Source organism: Lissotriton vulgaris, chromosome 3_1 (assembly GCF_964263255.1).
Source record: "Lissotriton vulgaris chromosome 3_1, aLisVul1.2, whole genome shotgun sequence".
Taxonomy (NCBI): Eukaryota; Metazoa; Chordata; class Amphibia; order Caudata; family Salamandridae; genus Lissotriton; species Lissotriton vulgaris.
Genome location: NC_141689.1, coordinates 1160172483 through 1160188826, shown reverse-complemented (window position 1 = coordinate 1160188826; position 16344 = coordinate 1160172483).

Genomic DNA, 16344 nt, shown 5'->3' with positions numbered 1-16344 from the left:
TCTGTAATTAATATGAAATGTTTTCATCATGCTTTTTTATTTGACAAAATTAGGTTTTACCCTAATTGTTTAGAAAACATTGATTTATCATATTTAAACAGATTGTCGTATCATTCACTATAGCACGTTTGTCCTTGAAGTTTTAGCACGTGTTAGTCAGCTTTTTTTGCACTGTAGACATGCACTGTTTTTGCACTGTTAATATCACTTTAGAGCTTACCCGCCTATTCGAGTTTTAGATCCTCTACTTTTACATACTGTTGTGCTCGCAAGACAGATTATGCAGGAATTAGTCATTTTATTCTGCATATTTACGGATTCATCCAGTAATAGTTGAATATTTTTAAATACTTGTTTCATTTTCAGGACTATTTATACTGTCAACTTTGCGTATCTCAATGCATAGTATGTTTTCCATGTTCATGGTCACATGACCTGGTTAGAGGGAAGGTGTAGGCAGGCCACCTAGCAGTATAAAATTTAAAAAGTTACAAACAGTAATTGCATGTGAGCAAGGGCTTGCTTAGCCCGAAACGCGTTATGCACTTTTTTACCAGCTGAACTGAAATAAAGACTTTGTAACCAGATCCAGTGGTCCGTCTCCTGGTTATCGCTTCGCTGATACGAGGGAAGGATTGGAAGTGGCGTGGTGGAGTTTCGTTTATATGTATATATATATTCACAGAAAAAACCATAGGTTATAGTGGATATATAGTTAGGAATTTGCATTTACAAAACCTTGAAAATTCAATGAAAAAACCATTGGTTTTAGGCCATATATATAATTAGGGATTTGCATTTACAAAACCTTATTTTACTCGCATAAAACCATTGAAATTCCATATATAGTTATAAGCGCTAACTATATATCGCGCACCCGCAATCCACTGCTGATGATGTCACATATTACATCATTCATGACATGGTTAGTGACATCACTGATGGCATCACTGATGACATCTCAAATGACATCACTGATGACATCACTGATGACATCATCCAGTGACTGTATGTTTCTGTAAAGTTAAAATATCTCTTACATATTGAAGAATGAGTGGATATATAAGTGTCTGGATGAAGGATTTAGTAGGTGCATGACTGACTGTATGAGTGAGTGATTAAATGTGTCTCACTGAGTGCATGGGTTAGTGACTAAACTGTCTTAATTTGTGCATCATTATGTCTGTTGTTCTGTAAACTGTTGCATGTGTTGATAAGTAGCTATATGAGTAACTATATGGGTTATTGATTGGTTGCCCAAGTATTTGTATGGGATACTGAGTGTGTGTGTGGGTGGCTGGGAGGTGTGTGACTCTGTGCATAGATGTGTGAGCAGTTGATTCACTAGATGTATGGTTTCAAAAGTGCATGTGGAAACAGCTGTATGGGCGGTTGACTGTGTGCATGAGTGTATTGGTGAGTGAATGGATATCTCAGTGCTACATGTCAAAGTAAGTACATATGTAAAACACAGTACATGTGAGAGTTGACATATATAAATAACTGTGCATAAGAGCCAGTGAATGTGTGAGTGGCTGTATGGATCATTGTGAACTTGTATCAGGGATTGTATAAGAGAGTAAATATGTGTTAGTATATGTTTGAATAAGTAAAGTTTGTATAACTGTATATTTGAGGAAATGGAGGTGTGATTGATTCTTTGCATGACTGACTAGGTGTGTGAGTAACTCCATGGATGAGTGACAGTCTGTGAGTGTCTGTTTACACTGATTGTATCTAAGGTTATATTAGAGTCTGAAGAGGTTCATCGTATTATCACATGAATGATATCATCAGTGATGTTATCAGTCATGTCAAATGAGATGTTTTCAGTGATGTCATCAGTGATGTCATTTGAGATGTCATCAGTGATGTCATCAGTGATGTCACTAACCATGTCATGAATGATGTAATATGTGACATCATCAGCAGTGGATTGCGGGTGCGCGATATATAGTTAGCGCTTATAACTATATATGGAATTTCAATGGTTTTATGCGAGTAAAATAAGGTTTTGTAAATGCAAATCCCTAACTATATATGGCCTAAAACCAATGGTTTTTTCATTGAATTTTCAAGGTTTTGTAAATGCAAATTCCTAACTATATATCCACTATAACCTATGGTTTTTTCTGTGAATTTCATTGGTTTTTTAATAGCAAATATGAAAAGCTTTAAAATGTCAAGTACGTGATAGATAAAAACATTTTCGTATTTATGCACGCTGATGTGCTTTGAACGCTGCACCCCCCCCCTCCCCTCTTTTGTCTTAGTAGTACTCTCTCTTTGCAGATACTGAAGGGTAGTTAACGCAGGCCTTTACCCCCGTTGTAATCCGTCGTGCCTGCTTGTCTCTCCATTTGATTGATTGTTGTCCAAGCATTTACTGTTTTAGAATTGGTTCTCTTTGGATCATTCTCTATTTACAAACAAGCACAAAGTCGCAATACTCTGTTTAGTCTTTGCAGATAGTGAAAAATCGTGTAAAAAAATAAAAGTAATTGAGCAAAATCAGTAGGCCACTAATTGGATCTCTTTTTGACCTCGCTAAAATAGAAATATTAGGAACAACCCTTCATGAGAAATACGAAAATAGTGAGATGAACTGAGCTCCACACCATGAGGGCTGCAAGACAACTCGGCTCCATCACCCATCCCGCACAAAATAACGACAAACCCTATGCAAATATTAAAAATATAGACAACACACCAGCAAAGAAACAGGGTAAAACATTTTATTAAAAAACTATTTACATAACGTTGGTTTATAAGATTATGTCAGTAGTGGACCGATGTGTGAATAGGTCGAAAGCAGCACAAGGCTCCAAGATCCGGATGGCAAATCCTGGATGTTGGGTGCCATAGTTCAGAGTTCTGAGTTTGAGCCTTTTTCAATGCCTGTGCTTTGTTGAATCAAAATGGCGGCTTGACACAAAGCTGACTCAAGCGTTGCTACTGATGCTATGCAGACCAAAACTGGTTTTCAGTTTGTACATTTTTCTAGATTTTTCAATCCAAGTTTGGTTGACTTTGTAGAACGATGGCTTCAAATTTTCAACATACGGTGTGGTGGCGCTGACTGGGAGGGGCCGCTTCCCTCCTGCCCCCTCCCCAAGTAAGATTTTCATACGTGAAAGTACGTTAATGGTTTTGGTCCCTGAGTTGCTTCGATGTCACTGCCATTCTCAAATGGCATAAGTTCTGGATGTTGGGTGCCATAGTTAAGAGTTCTGAGCAGCGCTTGTAACACTGTCTGAAGCTTATTTCCACCTACTGCAGCTTCACTATTCTCAAAGTAAGTGAGTGTCGTTTATGGACCTGACTGCATTAGAAATCAATGTGATATGTTACCTTCCTAAACAGCTTGACGGAGGCCCCTGAGGGGACGGTGTGATGGCCATGGACTCGGAGAAGACGCTTGGCTCCGACACCCTCCCCAAGTCTTATAGCACTGGTGTAGCCTGAGATCGCCCCCGACATAGGCGGCCGGCTCCCGGGGTCCGGCGGAACTTTTTGCCTTTTGATGACTCTTCAATTCTGAACCTTGTCCCATCCAGCTGAGTTGCGCCCACTCTTGCGGCTACAGCGTCTTGCCCACCATCCAGCTGAATTGCGCCCACTCTTGCGGTGCAGCGATAGGCGGCTGCCACAGGACTCTCAAAATGGCGGCCGGCTCTTCGGTTTTGGGCCTGGTCCACTAAAATGGCCCTGGGACACCTTTGAACTCGGACGCTTCCCTGATAGGGCTTGGGTCCCATTCTCGAAAAGCGTCCCCTCAGCCGTGAAGATTCTACAAAAGTCTTGGGGGCCTCCGACTCCCGCAGGCTTCTGGTGGGGAGCGGCTGCCATGATTGCTCGTGGAATGGCCACGACGGAGCTACGAGATGGTAGTGGTCTCATGCTGACGCCAGCTTTAGTCTGAAACATCCAGAAACACTGTAGACTACCAATTCGATCAGTTCCGGTAGCGCCCCAACATGACCCGGAAGAGAAGAACTTGCCCTCCCCTCTTTGACTGATGGTTCTTGTTGCCTGTCCCCTCTGTTGTCATTTAACAGAACTTTTTGGACTGCTGAAAGGGGTTGTGTTCCGAACGCTGGTTGGTGGAGACATTTTGACTATATTCTTGACCTACGTTGTCGCGTAATGCGTTATATGACACGCCGCGTTACCGCACCCGGAAGTGATCCGAGGCGCGGCGCGCAGCGCGTAACGTAAGCATAACAGGTCATGTGACTTGTTAATAAAACTTTTCATTGGTTCATTTTACTTTTGTTAATTTAATGATGAAAAGCTTGGTCATATGACCTAAAAATTACGCTTTTTATTGTTTTCGAACAATATTTTTTTTTCAAACATATGTTATAATATTCCAGGCTAATGTACTTTCCCGGAAAATTTACAACTGTCTTGTAAGTAAAATATATTCCTTTTTCGAAAAAAAGGGCATTTCTTCCTTCCATGACGAAGCCGTTGAGTAAAAGAGATTCGGCCTGCTGTCTTAGTCGCCGATACGCCTGATTATCAGATTCTTATCGATCACTTTATATTGCAGACATGAAAAACACAACTGCCCTTAAGCATTTATCTTTACTGCGTTCCTACATATTATACCTTTTATCCGTCATGTAATTGGACTGCTTTATTTCACTTGCCTTTACTGATTCGAAAACAGTGACTAAAAGTAAAAACTTTACCAATGTAAATACTACTACCGTGTTTTGTTTTAAAAACCTTTATTGTGAAAATGTCAGTATACAAATACGGGCCTATAACCACGTGGGCCGGCCACGGAGCAAACTGAAATCGTATATGATGAGGAAACATTTACACTGTAAAAGAACGTAACGAGCGGGCCATTAGGTTGCAAGAACAAAGGTGTCTAACAGTTGCGGAATCGGTGGACGTACATTTTGTAATTAAAATACGACAGGGCCACTTACAATAACATTTTCTAGATATACATTTGCGGGCAAGGAGTTACGAGTCCCATTTATACCGGCGCCATTTTGGGCGAGGCCGGGCAGGTCCAAGATATAGTCAAAATGTCTCCACCAACCATCGGCCAGACCAGAACCCCTTTCGGCCCTTTATGCTACAAGATGGTGTCTTCCATTCAGAAAATATTGTTGGCAGCATTTTGAAAGGAAACAGAAACAGCCGTTCTCCTAGTGAGTTTCACATTGTTACATTTAGGAAGAATGTTGAAGAGTAGTATGTGGAAAATCTGAAGCCATTTTTTTACAAACTCTCAATCAGACTTGGATGGAAAAAAAAAACCTGAAGAATGTACAAACTGAAAACCAATTTTTGTCTGTATAGCATCAACAGTAACGCTTGAGTCAGCTTTGTGTCAAGCCGCCATTTTCATTCAATCAATAGCGTCCCCCTGCACACATTCAGGGACCTGGTCGTGTCTTCAGATGAAACGGATTGTAGGAAAAGAAGCAGAAAGGAAAAGGAAAAAAGTTCCGCCGGACCTCGGGAGCCGGCCGCCTATGTCATGTGCCACCTTTGGCCACACCAGGGCAATAGTGAAGCTGCAGCAGGTGCAAATAAGCTTCAGACAGTCTTACAAGCACTGCTCAGAACTCTCAACTGAGGCACTCAACATCCAGGACTTGCCATTCGGATCTTGGCGCCTTGTGCTGGTTCCGACCTATTCACACATCGGTCCACTACTGACATCACCTCATAAGCCAACGGGGCACCCCACGCCGACTTTCGGCGCAGCATTGTAGGATGGCCACACCAGTGCGGCAACTTGCTGGACACAACATCGGGGCCATCCAGATCTCGGCGCGTTCGACTCACTGTACCGCAAGAGTGACCGCAACTCAGCTGGACACGCCATCTTTCGGCGCAGCATTGTAGGATGGCCACACCAGTGCGGCAATTTGCTGGACACCACCTCGGTGCCATCCGGATCTCGGCGCGTTCGAGTCACTGTACCGCAACAGTGACCGCAACTCAGCTGGACACGCCGTCTTTCGGCGCAGCATTGTAGGATGGCCACACCAGTGCGGAAATTTGCTGGACACCACCTCGGTGCCATCCGGATCTCGGCGCGTTCGAGTCACTGTACCGCAACAGTGACCGCAACTCAGCTGGACACGCCGTCTTTCGGCGCAGCATTGTAGGATGGCCACACCAGTGCGGCAATTTGCTGGACACCACCTCGGTGCCATCCGGATCTCGGCGCGTTCGAGTCACTGTACCGCAAGAGCGGGAGAAACTCAGCTGGACACGCCGTCTTTCGGCGCAGCATTGTAGGATGGCCACACCAGTGCGGCAATTTGCTGGACACCACCTCGGTGCCATCCGAATCTCGGCGCGTTGTGCTGCCTTCGGCCTATTCGCACATCGGTCCGCTACTGACGCCGCCTCACGTGCCAACGGATTTTCTACGCTTTTTGTAGCCCTATGCCGCATAACAGGTCATGTGACTTGTTTATAAAACTTTTCATTGGTTCATTTTACTTTTGGTTTCCTAAAGATGGAAGGCTTGGTCATATGACCTAAAAATAACACTTTTCATTGGTTTAGAACATTTTTTTTTCCCAAACGATGAAAGCCCCACCTTGTTTCTGGATCATTCAGACTGAAGCTGGCGTCAGCATGAGAGCACCACCATCTCGTGGCTCCGTCGTGGTCATTCCGCGAGCAATCATGGCAGCCGCTCCCCACCGGAAGCCTGCGGGAGTCGGGGGCCCCCAAGACTTTTGTAGAATCTTCACGGCTGAGGGGACGCTTTTCGAGAATGGAGCCCAAGCCCTAGCAGGCAAGCGTCCGAGTTCCAAGGTGTCCCAGGGCCATTTCAGTGGACCAGGCCCAAAACCGAGGAGCCGTCCGCCATTTTAAGAGCCATGTGGCAGCCGCCTATCGCTGCACTGCAAGAGTGGGAGCAACTCAACAACATGGTGAGCGAGACGCTGTAGCCGCAAGAGCGGGCGCAACTCAGCTAGATGGCCGCCACCTGAGGAGGCCCGTTCACGCCGCCTCCCCCACGCTCCCCCCCCCCCCGGGGCGCCGCACGCCAATTTTCGGAGCAGCATTGTAGGATACCAAAACCAGTGCGGCAGTTTACTGGACATCACCTGGGTGCCTGTCGTACATGTTGTGTCAGCCATGGGACACTGGACACAGTCCCATCAACATCTCAACGCGTTCTGCTGCCTTGGAACTATTCGCACAACAGACCGCTACTGACGAGGCCTCCCCCCGCACCACCCGGGACGCCCCACGCTGTTTTTCTGTGCTGCATTGTAGGATTCCAAAACCAGTGCGGCACCCAGGCGACATCACCTGGGTGCCGTCCAGAACTCTGCACGTTGTGCTGCCTTGGGACTATTCGCACAAAAGACAGCTTCTAACCATTGTTGCTTTTTGAGTTGAAAAATGTTTAAATGTTTTTAGTTTTTGTTCCGTTCATTATAGTTAAAAGTTAATAAAGTTTTATAATCTTACTTTGTTGGAGTGTTATCTATTTTTTTAAAAACGGGTGAATAGGGCCTTGAATCGGGTTATTGTCATGTGTGGGCTTTGGAAGTATGCTGCTGCAGGATCGGACATTTCAAACTCAAATGCACGTTCTTTTTCTTACCTTTCCGAAGCATGGAGCGCAATAGCAGGCAGAGAAAGGGTGATGCACGTGTTGAACACTACCTGACCTGGCAAGTTGCTGGCAGTGCCCCCCCGCCCGCTCCTGAAAGAGGGCACACACACACCGCCGCCCCGAGTACTTCACAAATCTTTAAAAGACCATGCGCATGTTCATGAGGCTTAAATGGTTTATCACCTCTTCTAGAACCCCTGCATCGACCCTCTGACGTTTCCTGGAAAAATTACCATGTAACACAATACCAAGCCCTGTCAGCTGAAACCCCCAAGGAATCGTGGGGCATATTATCAAGGGGGTTTATCTCCGCTTTTTTGGCTTTAAAAGCCATGAAAGCGGAGATAAAATTATCTCCCTATTACCAAGCTGTCGCTAACACCAGTTAGTGACAGCTAAAAGGAGATAGCGACCATCTTGGGCCCCGCTTTGCATGTCAGTGATACTTATCACTAATAACATGCAAAGTGGCGTGCCAAGATGTTAGCGACTGGAAACAGTCCCTAACATCGCTTTCTCCTATTACCAACTTTTGGAGATATTCGCGCTAAGCGCGAATATCTCCAAAATCTAACACCTGCCCTGAGCAGTTCTTAGCCATGTTATCCAATGGGAGGTGGATAACATGGCTAAGAGCATTTGCTCGATAATACATGAATATCGCTGACTTTTCTGCGATAATAGCAAGGTTTATCTGCGATAAAAATCGCTGATGTGCGGCGATAATTTTTGTCTCTAAACAAGTTAGAGACAAAAATTATCGCTAGTTGTTCGTAATATGCCCCCGGGTTTTTGCTTGCAGAAATCGGGAGGCGGGAGACTAGCACTGAAATCAGTAGTCACACGCCTGAATCGGGAGGGTTGGCATGTCTGAATTCTCTACAGCTGGGGCCATAAACTACATCCGCAGGGGTAGGTGATAGCCTGGGACCAGCCTGGCATCTAAAATGGCTGCCGTGCACGACAAAATTGTGGCATTGGAAAAAAGGCAAGATGGCGCAGCCGCTGGAAGAGATGTATCAACATATATCAGCCTCCTCAGCCACCCTCAGGAAACATAGGGGATTAGGATACGTCTCCCGCACCCCCTTATACCTAGTAATTTAATTAACGAAGCACAAAATGGCGAATTCCCGTTTCGCTACCAGTTTGCGGCCCAGTTCGCGGCCCGTGAAGCGCTTCTACCGTGAAAAATCATTTTTTTTTTTTTTCCCCACGGGACCCTTTAATAACCCCAACAACATTCCTAGGGAGTCAAGAGGGTGATACCTTGCCCCCTTTCATTAAATTCCCCCTTCGTTTTTCACCTCTTCTTCTCTCTCGATCCTACCGAGAGACAAGATGGTGGCCGCTCCGGACTGTCACGCAGCAAAAAAAAAAAAAGCTCACGCACAGCCGCTGGAAGAGATGTATCAACATATATCAGCCTCCTCAGCCACCCTCAGGAAACATAGGGGATTAGGATACGTCTCCCGCACCCCCTTATACCTAGTAATTTAATTAACGAAGCACAAAATGGCGAATTCCCGTTTCGCTACCAGTTTGCGGCCCAGTTCGCGGCCCGTGAAGCGCTTCTACCGTGAAAAATCATTTTTTTTTTCTTTTCCCCACGGGACCCTTTAATAACCCCAACAACATTCCTAGGGGGTCAAGAGGGGGATACCTTGCCCCCTTTCATTAAATTCCCCCTTCGTTTTTCACCTCTTCTTCTCTCTCGATCCTTCCGAGAGACAAGATGGCGGCCGCTCCGGACTGTTTAGAATGTTGACAGACACCGGAGAGCCAATCAGATTTCTGCGCGCAAAGTTCCGAAACGCGAAAAGTAAGCGGACCGGATCGCTGCCCGGAGCGCTGTTACAGATATATATCTTGATTTAAACGTTAATTTCTCAAAATCCACTGGAGCACATATATTGAGACCTAGCAAAGGCACATCGGGCTAACAGTCCCTACAATTTTGCCAAGTTTCGTGCAAATCCATTCAGCCGTTCGAGCTAAAAGTGAGTCCAACCGCCCTATGGAAAAATGAATGGGAAAAACGCGTTTTGGGACCCCCCTTTTTTCTCGGCCCCCCCTTGACGAAACCCCACCAAATTTTCAGGGGCTGCTCAGAAACAAAATGTGCCATTTTCCTGAAAATTTCAGCCGATTCCGTCCACAAACGCCAAAGTTATTAGACATAGAATTTTCAAAAATCCCATAGGGAATTAATCCTAACTATATATACCTACTGGCGATAGCCAGTAGGTAATATATATATATATATATATATATATATATATATATATACATATATATATATATTACCTACTGGCGGTCGCCAGTAGGTAGTTATAGTTAGGATTTTTTTCAATGTTAAATCTGAAAATTCTATTTGGAATAACTTTGGCGCCGGTTGACGAATCTGCCTGAAAATTTCCTCAAAATGGCCTTGCGGCGTTCCGGTCCTTCCCTGAAAGTTTGGGGGGGATTCGTCAAGCGAGGGCCTAGATAAAAGGGGGGTCCCAAAACGCGTTTTCCCCATGTTAATTTCCATAGGGCGGTCGATTTCACTTTTAGCCCGAACGGCTGAATGGATTTCCACCAAACTTGGCAAAATTGTAGGGACTGGTAGCCCGATGTGCCTTTGCTATGTCTCAAGATATGTGCTCCAGTGGATTTTGAGTAATTAAGGTTCAAAAAAATATATATATCTATAGCAGCGCTCCGGTAAGCGCACCGGTACGCGCACCGGGCGCGTCACGCGACTTGCGCGCAGAAAGCTGATTGGCTCTGGGGTGTCTGTAAACATTCTAAACAGTCCGGAGCGGCCGCCATCTTGTGTCTCGGTAGGATCAAAACACAAGAGGTGGCCAAAACAAAGGGGGAAATGACCATAAGGGGGCAGAGTAGACCCCCCTTGACCCCCTAGGTTTGATGTGGGGGCCATAAAAGGGCCCCACGGGGCAAAAAAAAAATTAAAAAAAATTTGATTTTCGCGGGGTGAGCGCCCGGTACGCGCACCGGTAAGCGTACCGGGGAGTGTACCATGGGGAAAAAGAATGACAGTTTTAAAAGTAGCTGATTAGAAAAAAAAATGTTTAGTTGTTTTTTTTATATATACACATACATATATATAAATGCATATGCACATATATATATGCATATATGTCTATATGTGTGCGTGTAGAGAGAGGTAGAGAGGTAGAGGTGTAGAGGTAGAGAGGTAGAGAGGTAGAGAGTAGAGAGTGAGTAATAGAGAGTAGAGAGTGAGTAGTAGAGAGTAGTAGAGAGCAGTAGAGAGAGTAGCAGAGTGAGTAGTAGAGAGTAGTAGAGTGAATAGTAGAGTGAGTAGTAGAGAGTAGTAGAGAGTGAGTAGTAGAGACTGAGTAGTAGAGAGTAGTAGAGAGTAAGTAGTAGAGTGAGTAGTAGAGAGCAGTAGAGAGTGAGTAGTAGAGAGTGGGAGAGAGTAAGTAGTAGAGAGTAGTGGAGAATATTCCAAAGTTTGGCACAGCACCACTTTCACAATGAGTCCAATCAAATCATATCACTTAGAGTACTTATTGAAGCGCTGAATCTTGGTGTATATTCAAATGCTTTTATTTTCCTTAAGTTTATGTACCACAGCCAGCCGAAACGTTTCGTTCTGTACAACAGAACTTCTTCAGGGCGTTCTTATTTCCTTCAAGTTATGTCGGTATCCCGTTGTCATATAACTAGATATTTCTTCCAAATGTTAGACGAGACATAAGTATATTCTTATTAAAAGTGACTAGGTATCAATTTTACCCACACAATTCGGGCAGACTTGAGTAATTTATAGCATCCTCAAAGTCAGTCTTTCAAAAATTCCAAAGTATAGGACATGATAATCCAAATCCAAATGTTTCTCAAGAAAAGTCATTTACAATCGTTCGGAATATCGGTGTTTGGGCAGATATGATCCAGGGACCCCCAGTATGCAAGGGGAATTAGTCCCCCCTCTGCAAAGGCGCCAGTGGCCTGCATTGCAGAGAGGTGTAACAAGGGTGTGGCCTCATTACACTTCTCTGCAATGCAGCTCCCTCGCGCATACTGGAGGCTCCTGGTGGACTAGTTGACCCCAGGGACCCCCAGTATGCAAGGGGATTAGTTCCCCCTCTGCAAACGCGGCAGTGGGCTGCGTTGCAGAGAGGTGTAACAAGGGGCATAGTCTCATTACACCTCTGCAATGCAGCCCCAGGCGCATACTGGAGGTTCCAGGTGGGCTAATTGGCCCCCAGGGGCCCCCAGTATGCAAGGGGAATTAGTTTCCCCTCTTCAAACATGCACGGGGGCTGCGTTGCAGAGAGGTGTAAAAAGGGTTGTGGCTTCATTACACCTCTCTGCAATGCAGTCCCCTGGCGCATACTGGAGATTCCTGGTGGGCTTTCAGGTCTTATATAGTTAGGAATTAGCATTAAAAAAACCTTTGAAATTCACTGAAAAAACCACAGGTTTCACACCAGTTATAGTTAGGAATTAGCATTTAAAAAACCTTTGAAATTCACTGAAAAAACCATAGGTTTCACACCAGTTATAGTTAGGAATTAGCATTTAAAAAACCTATTAAATTCACTGACAAAACCAGTTATAGTTAGCTGGAAATTTTACTGATATAAAACCAATGAAATTCCACGTTATAGTTAGTTGGACTCACTATAACTTGCGCGTGCAATGCACTGCTGATGACGTCACATATTACATCACTCGTGACATGGTCAGTGACATCACTCATGACATCACTGATGACACCATCCTTGTGACATAGTGACAGACCTCCTTTCACTGTAATGTAACCCTTGAAACACATATTCAAAAATAGAAACTGAAATTTAAAAAAAAATGGAGATACCCATATCAGTTACAACAAGCAATTCAGTAATTCCACCATCTATATGCACATCCAGTCATTCACCAACAGTTCTATATAGTCACTCATACATATACTCACTCATCATATGAAGTGATACACCTATACATCCTGTTACACACCGACAGTCATCCAAAAGTTACTCACACACATACTCACACGTGCAAATAAACTATTGAACATCCATTTATTTGAATATAGAGTTATACACACACTTCCACCTTACTTGTATTGAAAATTACACATATTTATTCTCTTAAACAATCACTTATAGAAACACATACTTATTTAAACAGGAACTCTTACAATCTCTTACTCTCACATATACTCACTTATATACATCAATATTCACATATACTAGATTAAAACATATGTAGTTACTGATAAAGACACTAGTGAGACAGTCATTCACTCACTAACAAACACATATACACACTCATCCATCCATACAGTCCTGCACATATGCTGTCTTCAAAACACATACAAACAGCGAGTCAGTCACTCATGCATCTATGTGCTAAGTAATACCCCCACCAAACCATATAGACACTCATACTGATACTAAGAGAAACATCTAATAACCCATATACATACGCATGTAGCTACTTACCAACACATGTAGCCACTTATACACAAAGTGAAACAATAATATATATATTTAAATATTTAAACATTACTCACTAATATTTATTTTTCAGAAAGACACATATTCACTGGATGGTGTCATCAGTGATGTCATGAGTGATGTCACTGACCATGTCATGAGTGATGTAATATGTGACGTCATCAGCAGTGCATTGCACGCGCAAGTTATAGTGAGTCCAACTAACTATAACGTGGAATTTCATTGGTTTTATATCAGTAAAATTTCCAGCTAACTATAACTGGTTTTGTCAGTGAATTTAATAGGTTTTTTAAATGCTAATTCCTAACTATAACTGGTGTGAAACCTATGGTTTTTTCAGTGAATATATATATATATATATATATATATATATATATATATATATATATTCTCTGAAAAAAACCATAGGTTTCAGCCATGTTATAGTTAAAAATTAGCATTTAAAAAACCTTAGAAATTCACTGAAAAACCATAGGTTTCATACATATTATAGTTAGCTGAACATTTCACTCATACAAAACCATTGAAATTCCCCCTTTATAGTTTACTATAACTCGCTCGCCCAAAATGCACTGCTGATGACATCACATATTACTTCACTCATGACATGGTCAGTGACATTACTCATGACATCGACCTAAGGACTGCCTTTGACCTGGTGCCTCGGGACTGTCTGTGGGGGGTATTGTCTGAAATGGGGATGCCCGCTTACATCTTGTCGTTATTGGTGAGGCTCCATACTGGAAACTTTGCACAGGTGAGGTAGGGTACCCAGGGCCAAAAGACCGATAGAATCTCTGTGAATAGGGGTGCCCGCCAAGGTTGCGTCCTTGCCCCCACTCTGTTCTCACAATATGTGCACGGAGTGGTGGAGCACCTTTTGAAAAATCTATCTGACCCACCTTCCTTGGCGGGCAAGGGAATACCAACTCTCCTATTCGCTGATGATACCCTCCTCATCGCTAAGTCCCCTGTGGGACTACAGAGCCTGTTGGACAGCTTCCAATCCTTCTGCGCCTGTAGAGGGCTTATAATAAATATTGACAAGACTAAATATCTGGTACTGAACCCCCCCAAAAAACGTGGACGTCCGCCTTCCCTGAACCTTGTGCCCCTGGAAAGGGTTGCGGAATTTGATTATCTAGGTATCCGGATATGAGACACTATGCAGTGGAATCCACACCTCCAGAAGATGTTGTTAAGCCACAAAAGGGTAGTGGGGGCACTCCTTAAGGAACAGCGCTCTTCCTCAACCAAACCTATTGCTCAGGTGATAGATATATATAAGGCAAGAGGAGTTAGCACGGCCCTTTACGGGGCTGAACTCTGGGGAACTTTTAATTTAGACCAGTTATCCAGATCTGAGAATAAATTCCTGAAGGAATTGTTGACCCTCCCACAGAGTACCCCGATGTTACCCCTGCTGCTTGACATGGGGTGCCGTTCGATCAAAGACCAGGCACAACTCCGTCCGTTACTATTATGCGCCTGCCTATGGCGAGTTCCAGAATTAGCCAATTATGCGGATGGGTTGTTGGAAGTAATGGCTATGCCAGGTTGGTCCAAGATCAGGTGGCTGAAAGATGTCAAATCCTTGCTTGAAGAGTTGGGGCTCGGGGATGCCTGGGTATCTAGATCTGCTCCCCCTAAAGCTGTCCTTAAGAAGCTCTACTGGAGTTGGGTATCCTGCAAAAGTAATTCCGACCCTAAACAAGGCAGAGTAACCGTAGAGTTTCTTAGGATTAAGGATGTGGCTTTTCGGGAACCCTACCTTGATATTATTTCAAAGCCTACTGATCGGGCATTGTATTTTAAATTCAGGGTAGGAATTCTCCCAGTAGGCGAATGGACTGCACGTTGGAAAATCCCTTCTCAAACTTTACCCCTTTGCTTATTTTCCACGTCCAGGGTAGAGTCTGTTGCTCATTTTTTATTTGAATGCCCGGCATACAAATCACCTAGAATTAGCTGGTTTAAACCAATATGCAGAAATCTTGGCACCAGACATTACATTGTTGCTCTGCGTATTCTGATGTCAGACACTCGGCCCTTGTATGTGTGCGGATTGTCAACATTTTTAACATGGGCTTGGTCGATCAGATCTAAAAGGCTAAATGAAATTGTTTAATTATGGTCATTGTATTAAGACCTTTTTAAGTATTTTTAACTTTATTTGTATCTTATTTTAAATTGATTTGCTTGAGCACTGTATATATTGTGGTTATTAAGTTGATGTATTATGTTATGCTTTTAAAGATTTTTTTTATCAAAATAAAGCCTACTACTACTACTGCACTCATGACATCACTGATGACATCTCAAATGACATCACTTATGACATCACTGATGACATAATCCTTGGGAAAGAGTGGCTTTCTGAAAAATAAATGTTTTATATATGTATATTTAAAGGTCGATGGAAGAATAAATGTGTAAATAAATGTCTAAATGTATGTTTTTTTGTAAAAATGATTGTATCTTAATGAATACATGTATTAGCGAGTAATGTTTAAATATGTAAATATCTGTATCAGTGTCTCACTTTGTGTATAAGTGGCTGCATGGGTTGGTGACTAGCTACATGAGTGTCGATATGGGTTATTAGTTGGTTTTTAGAATATCAGTAGTGTCTGTATGGTTTGGTGGGGGGTATTACTCACTGCATAGATGCATGAATGGGTGACTCACTGTTTGTATGTGCTTTGAAGACAGCATGTGTGCAGGACTGTATGGGTGGATGAGTGTGTGTATGGGTGTGTTAGTGAGTGAATCGCTGTCTCAATAGTATCTTTATGAGTAACTACATATGTTTTAAACTAGTATATTTGAATATTGATGTATATAAGTGATGTATATAATTGAGTATATGTGAGAGCGAGAGATTGTAGGAGTTCCTGTATAAATAAGTATGTGTTTCTATAAATGATTGTTTAAGAGAGTAAGTATGTGTGCGATTCTGTAGAAGTAAGTTAAGTGGTGGGTGTATAGCTATATATGCAAGTAAATGGATGTTTATTTGCATGTATGAGTTTGTGTGTGAGTAACTCTATAGATGAGTGTCGGTGTGTAATAAGATGTATAGGTGTATGAGTACATATGATGAGTGAGTACATGTATGAGTGCCTATATAGAACTGTTAGTGAATGACTGGATGTGTATGTAGATTTTAGAATTACTGAATAGGTTGTTCTAACTGGAATTGGTATTGATTTTTTTTTAATTTCTTTTTTTGAA